Below are 13,128 nucleotides of genomic sequence, written 5' to 3' on the forward strand. Positions count from 1 at the left end.
CAACCTTCTCGGCTTCATTGGCTGATGGGACTCCACGACCACATTTTTCACTGTTTCTTGTGCTCTTCCAATCTACAGGTTTCCCATTGAGTTTCCAGCAATTTTCTCGGGTATGGCGTGGTTTTTTACAATAGTCACACCACACTTGAGGATGATCATAGTTCTGCTCATGAGTCTTGACACGTGTAGCATTAGTATCAACAACAATAAGGGCCGAGTTTTCAACAGTTCCAGCAATCCCTTTCTTCCCCAACATGACTCCTCGACGACTCTCTTCACGTCTGACCTCCGAGAAGACTTCTCCAATAGATGGCAGTGGCTGCCTGTCAATAATTCTAGCCCGTACTTCATCAAACTCCATGTTCAGGCCAGTAAGGAATTTGTAGATCCGAGAATTCTCCACCATCTTGTTGTAATAGGCTTGATCTTTAGTATTTTTCCACTCATAGGTGTTAAACAGATCCAGATCTTGCCAAAGTCCTTTAAGAATGTTGAAGTATTTGGTCACACCTTCACTTTCTTGTCAGATTTCTCCAAGCTTCAATTCGATCTCATAGCATTGGGACTGATTCCCAAAATTAGAGTACATTTGATTAACATTATCCCATAGCTCCTTCACGGTTGGATAGCACATATAGTTTGCACCAATATCCTCCTCCATGGCATTGATAATCCATCCCATAATCATTGAGTTTTCTGCATCCCAAGTTGCATAGGAGGGGTTAGATTTCTTGGGTGCCTTGGTTTCTCTTGTTAGGTACCCAATCTTCCTCCTACCTCTGATATACATGTGCACAGATTGAACCCACCTAGAAAAGTTTTTTTCATTCAACCTAATGCTGGTGATCTGGACAAAGTGTGCGTCAACAGGCTTGGCAGTGGTAACAGGTGTGGTTGCCGGAGTGGAATCGGAGGAAATTTCTGACATGGTGACAAATGAGAAGGAATGTTAATAAAGACAAATATTTAGAGGCTAGGGTTTACAAGATAAGAGCAATGTGGCTCTGATACCATAAAAGCTTCAAAAAAGATGAATCAAAGTTGTAAGATTTATTCATAAAATAGACTATACAGCCTCTGGTCTTTATAGGACCGAAAAAGAGAGGAAAAAATAGTAAGAAATAACTACAGATATTTACACCTATATTAGTTCCCTGAAAAGCTAGATATATATATAGTAATATTGACTAAACTAATATTGTACATATCTCAACCAAATCAAGGAGATTTGGTCAATTAATCAGAAAGATTATTTCCTGATTTCTGTGAATCATGTCAGGAATCTCAACAATCCTATTTCCAATTGTATTTCTAAAAAAAAAAAAAAATTCTACTTAAACACAAATTAGGAAAACCGATGTCCTAATCCAACTCTAATTTAAACTGAATTTGGCTCCACAATATCAACAATCTCCCACTTGGAGACTAATTCAACATGTCTTCAATTCTTCACTTCCATCAGCAGCGGCATCAACTTCTCTTTCTTCAAGCGAGAAGTCCAATTGAAGTTATACACAACTTCAGTTTCTCAATGGTAACCACCTTCGTAAACATATCAGTTGGAGTTTTACTCCCTTCAATTTTCTTGAGAGTTATAACTCCTTCCAAAACTGAGCGTATGAAATGGTAACGAACTTTTATGTGTTTTGTCCTAGCATGGTAGATTGGGTTCTTTGTCAGGTGAATTGCACTTTGACTAACACAATACAAAGCGCTTCTCTCATAATTCTGATCCAATTCTTCTAGGAACTATTGTAACCATATTAGCTCCTTACTAGCTTTTGTCATAGCAACATACTCTACCTTTGTAGTAGAAAGAGCAACAATCTTCTGTAACTTTGAAACCCAACTGACTGTTGTACCACCTAACGTAAAGACGTAACTTGTGATACTTTTGTGGTTATCAATGTCACCAGTAATATCAGTATCCACATAACCTTGTAGCTCTAAGTCTGACTTCCTAAAACATAATGTTGAATCTTTAGTACCTTTCAAATATCCGAGAATCCACTTTATTACTTCCCAATGTTGCTTTCTCGGATTGATCATGTATCTACTGTTAGTGTAAGCCCTAGGAACTAATCGTGTTATCGGTTTCAGAGCATTATATCTTGTAAATACTTTTTTGAGAATGGAAGAAAGAGTTTTATTTTCACATGTTGTTTACTGCTTTATTTATACTATTTATAATGCATGTGAAATGTCCGGATGATATGGATCTTTTGAAGATCAAATCATCGAAGCATTCCCTATGTAAGTAATGTTAATTAGGCAATAACATTGCATAGTAGGCATGTTGAATACCTCTATTGAATATCATATGATGGTATTAGTGTGTGTGATTATAAGAGGTATATCACAAGGTATTAGCATGGATAAAAGGTTGATGAACTGTTTATTAACTATGACCGATTACGATGAATCACATGGATATTTAGAATGTAGTCAATGATACATCGTATGATCGTACTAGTGTACCACTGATCCTTAGACCTGAGACATCACAGTTGGACTCGACATAGGATCCATATGATTCATATAGTGTATATACACGAGACTAGTCATGTTTTGTGTAAGAAGCCGGTTTGGTCATATGTTATTCATGTGCGAGGACAAGTGATGGTCAAGATGGGATCCGTTGACTCAAAATAGTTTGATCCCGAGTTCCCAGACAAATGTCAATAAACATTGGAAAAATGAAATCTCTGGCCATAGTACGAAATAGTCATATGAAAATGAGTTTCATGATGACACGTTCCATTGTATTGATTAACAATTCGGATAAAGATTAAGTTAAGGGTTTTGACATATATGAACCTATACTTAATCAAGATTAAACGACGGAGGGATTTTACTACATAAAACGTACAATCGGGAAAAAAAGGTTTATTGGAGTTTAACTTTATTGTGGCTTAGGGGTTATGGAGCATTGCTAGATGCCTACCATGATCGGTGGGAGTTTTGATCACAAAGAGTTATGACAAAACATATCGGATTGCGATATTGGGCCCACGGCTAGGTTACAGTGAACCAAAGTGGTCACACTAAAAAACAAGTATGAGAAAAGAGAGTAATACATATCGTTAAAGGTTAATGATATTGAGATGTAAACGTGTGTACCCGAATTTATGTATTTTTGAGAAATGATTACTCATGGAAGCTAGCACTTACCGAGGGTAATAAGGTAATTTATTCATTATTGGATTAGACTCATTTATGGACTAAAATATGTTATTGAATTGAATTCAGTAATGAGTCAAATATTAAATGGGATTATTTTATATGCCTTGATTATAAATTTGTTTAAATCAAAGATTTAATATTAAGGAGTTAATATTAAATTGAAATTGTTTCAAGGACTTAGGATCAATAACGATTTAATATTAAGAGTTAATATTAAATTGCAATTAGTTCAAAGACTTGAAATGAATTTGTATTAAGTGTTAATATAGGATTCATATTAATTCAAGGACTTGAGAACAATTTCAAATTATTGCAAAATGGTCCTTGTATATAAATAAGTGATATTCCCAAATTTAATCTAATATTCATTTTTTGATTGAAAATCTATCTCTTGAGCTCTCGTGGCCAGCTCTCTCTTCTTCATCTTGGGGTGGACTTTACTTTGAGGATTTTCATCAAATTTGTTGAAGATCTTGAAATCCTTCTCAAGTTACAAAAATTGTAAAGCATAAAAGGTAACAGTTTCACATTTTTAGTTTCAATAGCATGTCATATGACCTTATACCATGTTTTACACCAATTTTGCCCTTTCCAAGCATGAATTCTTTCACCTATTCACAACTCCCACTGCATGTACTATGTCTGGCCTTGAACACAACTTCAATTTCTCAATAGTAACCACTTTCGTAAACATATCAACTGGATTTTTACTCCTTTCAATCTTCTCGAGAGCTATAACTCCTTTCAAAATTGAGCGTATGAAATGGTAACGAACTTCTATGTGTTTTGTCCTAGCATGGTAGACTGTGTTCTTTGCCAGGTGAATTTCACTTTGACTATCACAATACAAAGCGTTTCTCCCATAATTCTGACCCAATTCTTCTAGGAACCATTGTAACCATATTAGCTCCTTACTAGCTTTTGTCATAGCAACATACTTTGCCTCTGTAGTAGAAAGAGCAACAATCTTCTGTAACTTTGAAACTCAACTGACTGTTGTACCACCTAACGTAAAGACATAACCTATGATACTCTTACAGTTATCAATGTCACCAGCCATATCATCATCCACATAACCTTGTAGCTATAAGTCTGACTTCCTAAAGCATACTGTTGAATCTTTAGTACCTTTCAAATATTTGAGAATCCACTTTACTACTTCCCAATGTTGCTTTCATGGATTGCTTATGTACCTACTCACAACTCCCTCTACATGTGCTATGTCTGGCCTTGTACACACCATGGTATACATAAGACTACCAATCACTGATGCATAGGATACCTTCACCATGTAGTCTCGCTCATGCTCTATTATAGGTGACTGATCTTTGGATAGTTTAAAGTGACTAGCCAAATGAGTACTTACTGGCTTTGCTCCATCCATGTTGAACCTATTGAGTATTTTCTTCACATACTCTTTTTGTGACAACTTTAAGAAACCCTTGGCTCTGTCTCTGGTAATCCTCATACCAAGGATTTGTTTTGCAGCTCTCAAATCCTTCATAGCAAACTCATTTGACAACTGCCTTTTAGCTTGTCTATTTCTTGTTTACAAGCCCTGTAATCAACATATCATCTACATATAATAATAGGATGATATAGGAGTTACCAAGTTTCTTGAAATAACAGCAATGGTCTACTTGGCATCTTAGGAAACTGTTACTACACATGAACCCATCAAACTTCTTATACCACTGTCTAGGTGCCTGTTTTAGCTCATATAGGCTCTTTTGAAGTTTGCACACTATTTTCTCATTTCCTTGTACTTTAAAACCCTGTGGCTGCTGCATATAAATTTCTTCATCCAGTTCTCCATGAAGAAACATTGTCTTTACATCTAACTGCTCAAAATGAATGTCTTTTTTTGCCACTAACCCAAGTACTATTCTTATTGTAGTCAACTTGACAATTGGAGAGAAAATTTCAGTGTAATTAATGCCTTCTTTCTGCTAAAATCCTTTCACGACCAGTCTAGCTTTATATCGTTTGTTGTCATCATGTTCATCTTTCACCCGATAAACCCACTTGTTTTGCAATGCCTTCTTTCCTTGCGATAGCTCTGTCAACTGTCAGGTTTGATTTGTTAATAATGAGTCCATCTCACCTTTCATAGCTAGCTTCCACTTGATTGAGTCATCAACTTTCATTGCTTCCTCCTAACACTTGGTTCACCACCATTAGTTCGTAAAATATAATTTAATGAAGAGGAGTATCTTTGTGGTGGTCTTATAGTCTTGGAAGATCTTCTAGGTTCAAATACGGGCGTTTGTGGTTCAACTTCTGGAGCTATATTATCTTGATCTTCCTAGTCATTGTCTTGCATATCATTCCTTGGGAAGTCTTTCAAAGGAATACCTCTTGCTTCTTCACTTCAGTGTTTGGATTTTCTAACTTCATGTTGAGTCTATCTTTGTACACTACTTCTTCATTGAATATGATGTCTCTTCTTTTTTATAATCTTGAGGTTTTGGTCATCCCAGAAACGATAACCAAACTCAGCGTCACCATAACTAATAAAAAACATTTGTTAGATTTAGTATCAAGCTTACTTCTAAGAGTAGAGTCAATGTGAACATATGCTAAACAACCAAACACTCTTAAGAAAGAATAATTTACCTTTTTGCCGCTCCAAACTTCTTCTGGGATCTTACAATTTAACGGTACAAAGGGTCCTCTATTGAGCAAGTAGGCTGTAGTATTAATTGCGTCAGCCCAAAATGTTTGTGGTAGTCCAACATGCAATCTCATGCTTCTTGCACGCTCATTTAGGGTTATGTTCATCCTTCAACGACACCATTCTGTTGAGGAGTTGTAGGAATAGTCTTCTCCATCTTGATCCCATTATTGGTACAATATTCCTTGAACCCTTGATCAATGTACTCTCCCCTATTGTCGAATCAAAAGCACTTCACCCTTAGGTTTGTCTCATTTTCAACCATGGCTCTCCACTTTTTAAAAGTATCAAAAACATCAGATTTATTTTTCAGAAAATAAACCCATACCTTTTTGCTCGCATCATTAATGAACGTCATATAGTACTTTGAGCCTCCAAGGGATGACACAGGAGCGGGTCCCCACACGTCTGTATGAACCAACTCCAACTTCTTTGCCTTTGATTCCCTTGTTACTTTGGAAAAACTTACTCTTCTCTATCTGCCAAAGATGCAACCTTCACACAAACTATGATCAATCGACTTCAACTCAGGTAGTTTTCCCTTTGATTGAAGCTCCTTAATTCCTTTCACGCTCATATGCCCAAGTCTACAATGCCATAGACTCGAGGTAACACTAGCATCTACGACTGCAACTGAATCTCTACAACTAGAAGTCATGTAAAGAGTTTCCATTTTATTTCCACGAGCAACCACCATGGCTCCTTTAGTAACTTTCCATACACTACCTAGAAATGACACACTATGCCCTTCATCGTCAAGTTGCCCAACTTATATTAAATTGTGCATTAATTTTGGTACATGCTTTACTTTCTGGATTTTCCACACAGATCCATTTGTCATCTTCAACCTAACATCAACCATACCTACAATATCCAAAGGCTCTTCATCTGCTAGGTATACCTTTCCATGATTTCTAGCCACATAATTTTCTAGAATTTCACAGTGTGCAGTGGTATGAAATGAAGCTCCTGAATCTAAAACCCAAGAGTCAATAGAATTATCAATAAATAAAAGTAAAACATCTTGTACCTCTTCAGTTACGGCATTGGCGGCGTCATTATCGTTGTTTTCCTCTTTCTTTAATGCTTTGCAATTCCTCTGTATGTGGCCTTTGTTGCCACAATTCCAGCACTCAACTTTTTTTCCAAAGCTAGACTTGCTTCTTTCGTTCCTTGATTTTGATCTTCCTCTACCTCGGTTTAATTTTTTATCATAGCCCCTGCCTCTTGTTTCAACATTTAAAGCATTCGATGTTATCTCACCTAAATATTTCCTGTGAACCTCCTCAGTGAGAATTTTATCCCTGATATCAGTAAGTTTTAATTCCGCACTACCTGTTGAATTACTAACTACTACTCTCTTATGCTCCCAAATATTTGGTAGAGAGGCCATAAGAATTAGGGCACGAACTTCTTCATCAAAATCAATTTTTACAAACGACAGTTGATTAATAATTGTATTAAAATCATCCATATGCTCTATCACGGAAGCACCCTCTTTCATCTTAAGATTAAATAATTTTTTCATAAGATGTACCTTGTTAATCGCAGAAGGTTTCTTATACATATTAGACAAGATCTTCATCAACCCTATTGTGGTTGTCTCCTTCACCACATTACTTGTCACGTTCTTAGTCAATGTCAATTGAATGACTCCTAATACTTGTCTATCAAAGAGTGCCCAATCTTCATTTGACATTCTTTCGGGTTTTGCTCCTAAGATAGGTAGATATAATTTTCTGCCATACAGATGATCTTCAATCTGCATCTTCAGAATCGTAATCTGTTTCATCAAACTCGTTGATCCCAAGTGCAGATCCTTCTTCTTCTCCAACCATCACTTTCTTCCTCAAACTTTGCTCTGATACTAGTTGTTGGGGGGATTTAATTGAATACTAGCAAATCCTAAATCCCTGAAATAAAAAAATAGTGCAAATAAAGGACACAAAATAACCACATACACAAACACAAGATTTATAGTGGTTCACTCTCTGTATGAGAGCTACGCCCACTTTGTCGCTGCGGAATTTCACAATGAAGAAGTAGAAAAGAAATTACAAGAATCTCTGAAGCCTCACAAATTGGCTCACTCACTAAACCTTATTTGGTGGCTCTCACTCTCTAATTGTGGCTCTGCCTTCTATTCTTTTTGTGATATCTAACTCTATGACTTAACCCCTTTTTATAGGTAATAGATGGGACACAGTTCTTAATATGACTCAAATCCCATATCCTAATAGGAATTATATTTTAATTTCTAATACAATTATAATCCTATTTCCAATTGTATTCCTAAAAGAAAATAATTCTACTTAAACACAAATTAGGAAAACCCATGTCCTAATCCAACTCTAATTTGGACTGAATTTGGCTTCACAATCTCAACAGTATAGACAATTTTCAATATAAAAAATTCAATGTTGTGTAGTGTTGAAGCAAAAATACACCAACTAGAGCGATCTGATCGACCTTAACGGGATCGAAATTGATGTGTGCGTGATTACGGATAACCAGTAATGTATTAACGGAAAATGCAATAAAGTAAATGACACAATGAGTTTTTAAAGTGGTTCGGCAAGTTATACTCTTGAGCATACGTCCACTATTTTTGTATTTGCTGTGAAAGCTTACAATAGTAATCCTATAACAATTTGTTAACCCCCTGCTCATCGTTGGAGGGGGTTTACATATAGATTTTGTACAAAAGAAAGAGCGAAAATAAAGGGCTTACAATTAAGATTGAAATGCAACTCTAATATTCTCACGATTGAGCGCTGAGGTTGCGCTAGGATTGCTGTTGATCTGATCTCTTCCGAGATATCCGGGATTTGAAGTTATTTGTGAGCTGGTTGAACAACTGTAAGGATTGATTGCAACTAACTTGTGCTAGGTCGAGCTACAGCTCAACGAGCTTCTGCTAGGTCGGATAATCGATCAAGTTGAACTGATTCTGGATCGAGCTATAACCTCGCAATTCTCTGAGCTTGATAGAAAAATCACACACAACATGCAGAGATGTATATATTGACCTTTCTATTTAAAGAAATTTTGTAAGTAATATAACAATGTATTATTTTAGCTATTAATTTAATTATTCACTCAATTCTAATAAGGGCAAGGTGGATTCTTGGTTTCAACGACCTTGACTTGTGGTTATGGGCAAGTGTGTAACATAGAGGCTGAATATTTATTAAATTTTGATACATTCCTCCCTTCACCACAATATAGTATTAATGTATTTTTAAATTCATTAGTCTATAATAGTAGGCTGATTGAACCTACTTTACAGATCTGTAGATTCAACTGGATTAATTAATTGAATTATTTTTGTACTTCAAGTATGAAATAGGTATTGATGTGTATCAAGTTGTTGGATGATAAAGACATTTCTAATTTTGTATTCGAAAGGATGTGATTTTAATTCATAAGTACTATGTCCACAAATCAAAAATATTTTAAATAATAAAAAAATGCGGTTCTCTTATCTATCTATATTTCATAAAATTAAAGAGAAAAAATATAATAATACAAGAGTAAAGATAATAATTATTTAATTCTAATTAAAAATCCAAAGCTATAATGCATTGACTAAATACCAATTCTAATTATAACTAGGATAGAGAATTAATCACCGGGGCCCTGGCTGTGACTTTCCAAAGCTGAAGGGGGGAAAGAAAACTGTTTGCTAGCTTCTTCAAGTTTTTGACACCTGTGACCGTTTGCAATCTTATAATGATCCGAGTCTTCCTCACCGTCAAAGATGGGAAGAAGAATCTGCGAAAAAAATGATCAAAGGAGCATTTAGAAGCCTGTATATGCGCAACACGTTGTTATGTTTTATTAAGAATGTTAGCTGCTATACACTCAAATACATCTATTATCTATATACACCATTGAATGCGAAAGCAAAAGAAGAATGCAGCGGCTGCAGCTGCACGAGTAATTAAATTATTAATTATCAGTATTATGGATGAACATATGAACTTATCTCTTAAAACAAACCGTTTCTTTTTCTTTTGCACGATTAAAGGCGGGTATTACTATTAGTTAAATGAGTGAGTATGAAAGAAAGGAAACTTGTGAATTAATCCAGAAAAGACTGGACTTGATGAATCTGATAAGAAAAAAGGTACATAGCATAGACAGTGGTTGACGTTTGTTGTCTGCAAAATTTTCTAAAGCAAGCACTTCTCTTTTACAAAATGATAACTCCAACCCAACCTAACTCCAACCCAACCTTTTTGAATCTAAACGTTTACGTTTCAACTGGGGTAGGTTTTCACTGTTTTATCTTTTTAAGCACAATTTACCTCCCCCAGTTACTCAACTCAACGCAAACCTAATCATATGATCAGTGTTATTGTGTCGGTGGAATAGTCAAATTTTTATTTTCCAAAAATCTACAGTAAACTGCTGCGTTTCGACTTGGTTGTTGGGTAACCAAATGATATGACAAAAGAAGTTTCGTATGATACTTGTTAATTTCCTACAAAAGCTCCTCAAATCTTGGAAAAATTTGCATTTTATCACACGTGTCATTCACTTCTTCTCTCCATGTTAAGATGAAGGGAGTCGGTTATTAGGGTACTGTTAGTGTTACCCGCTCCACTTAGGCAATAATCGAATAGCCCATCTTATAAATAATTAAGAACAAATTAAAGCCAACATTGGTCATAAAGGGTGGTAATGTTACTAGCACATTATCATAATTCATAGTATTGTCCTAATTAAAATGAGATATTAACTATTCTAAGAATTTATTTAAAGAGAAAAAAGAAGGGCTATTAATAAAACACTTAGTAGAGTTGGGGAACATTATTGGATCTACTTTACAAGAAAATACTTAATAAAGTTATAGTTTATTGTCATTTGATGTGGTTGACTTAATAACACCCGTGCTATTCTTTATAATTCATAGTAAATGACCAACATTGTTCATGAACTTTACATAATGGGTGGGTTAATTTGAGAAATTTTAATAGAGTAATCGACCCATTCCCACCCAAGGTTTGACAAAATCCTAAGTTGGTACTCCTAGTTACATTTATTTCAGATTCTCACCCTTAAAGTGACGAAAAAGTGTTTGATGACGGTAAAGGGATAAATTGGTTATTTTGCATGGACGGTGCACGTTAATGCCTCTAACAGTCTTCTGGCGCACGTTAGCAGATGACGTCCCCGATGTTTTTCGCCCTTTTTATGGCGATTCTTCCACCCAAAATCACCATTGTCACCACCATTTGAACCCCCATCCTCCCCTTTAAGAAACCTTACCCTTCACAACCCCTCATCACTTGCCAATTGCTAGCCACAGCAACCGTGACATGCGACTGGTTTTTGCCAGTTTTCGATCGTTTTGAACGGCAAAAACCCCAACCACCACCAAGATTTGACTCCTCACATCCTCCCCTACAAAACCCTTAACCTTCCCAGCCACAGTAGCTCATTGTTTGTCATCCACCACTTCACCAAAAAAGGGCCAATGAACATGAACTCTCGCCCAACGAACGGCAACTAAACAGTTGCTAGGGACATAGGGCTTTTATAGAGTTGGAGACGCTGGTTGTAGTGGTGGTGTCCAATTGGATTTTCGCCATCAGAATTCGGCGAAGAACAGTGAAACCCTAAGCCTAATGGCGTTGACGATTGGAGGGGCCAATGAGTCGGGAACCAGAGGGATTTTGGATGACGGACTACGAGGAGGGTGATTGAGGTGACAGGGGGTTCGACGCCGTAAAAAATAGCCTAGATCGAGCAAAAATCAAGAGATTGTGTAGTGACCAAGGGTGTTATTGAGATAATTTGAAAATAAAATTGTAAGTTATAGTTTTACTAATTTAGGGGTTAAAACAAAATTTATTAATTTAAGGTTAAAGGCATTATGGTAATTGTACCCTCTATACCCTAAAAATTACTAACAGTATTATTTTAAAAGTGAGTATCTAGAATAAATATAATTAGGGATACCAACATAGGATTTTGTCAACCCTTTGGTGGGAATATATCGTTACCTAGATTTTAATATGGATTCATGCATCATTAATGACAACACATGAAAAAGACGCAAGAAACTGAGAGGGTATGACCAGACAAATCTAAATTAAACCGTGTGCTGTGTGTTAGAATTCTCTCTATTAAATGGCAAGTTCGTAAATTCCTATGGGGAAAATTGTAGGAGTTAGTTGGGCCCGAATTGATATGCTGGGCCCAACATCTTGAAAATGTTGGAAACCATTTGTCTTTCGACGGGGACATGTGGGCTATGGTCAGTGGTCACCAAGCTTTGTCTGGACCATTTGGGACAGGGAGTATCTTCAATCTCATGTGTTACTGCATCAATTTTCTACGCAATCAACATGATTGAATTTGAAACTAATATGTTAAAATCTAAACCGAATTAAAATGTTAAAAAAAAAGTTGGATTTTGTTCTATGCTCATGTAAATAATAAAACGCCCAATGGTTTTCTGACAAATGGAGATCCTAATTTCTGGTAAAATCTATCCCTGGTACAAATGAATCTTTTGGTGATGATAATGCTTTGAAAAAGGAAGCGACTAGGAGACTTCCTTAGTCTGTCAAGTGGGCCACTACCAATGTAATGTCTTCTAGAACTGGGAAATGGGTAATTTATTGATTATTTTCAAACTGGGAAATATAAAAAACATTTAATGGTTCTGGTTTATGTTAAGGTATTTGCTCTGATTTGCTTCCATGTGGTGTGCCGCAACAGGCAACACCCTAAAGACTAGGTCTCGTTTGTAGGTTGTAAAAGTTGAACCACTAATCTTGAATTAAGACCATCTTATTATGACTATTATGACAATGGGCCATCGTCTATTACTAAATTAATTAAAATTTATAACGCTTCCTTATAGGTGTTCAATTCTTGTCATGTTCATTGAAAAGGAATTTTTAATAATTAACTCAATCCACTCTAATTCTGTTGGAAAGTTGAATCAGACTTATTTAAAATATCCCATACCAACGTTAATCTCAATCAAATCAATTATAATTAAAGACTTTCTCCAAATTACTCTTTAGATGACTCAAAATTTTTATTATAAAGAATTTATTTATCAAAATAAGAGTTCAATTGACTCTTTATTCTTTAAATATAAATTAAAAAGTGAGTTTAACTCTCTACATCTAAATAGTCAAATTTTACTTTTTATCTCTATTTTATTTAATAAATTATAAGTTTCTATGTATTTTATTATTAATTCTCTCTCCTATTAAGTTTATCTCTTATTTATTAAGTCTAATTTAAAG

This window comes from Pistacia vera, unplaced genomic scaffold, assembly GCF_008641045.1.
Source record: "Pistacia vera cultivar Batoury unplaced genomic scaffold, PisVer_v2 Contig1212, whole genome shotgun sequence".
Classification (NCBI taxonomy): domain Eukaryota; kingdom Viridiplantae; phylum Streptophyta; class Magnoliopsida; order Sapindales; family Anacardiaceae; genus Pistacia; species Pistacia vera.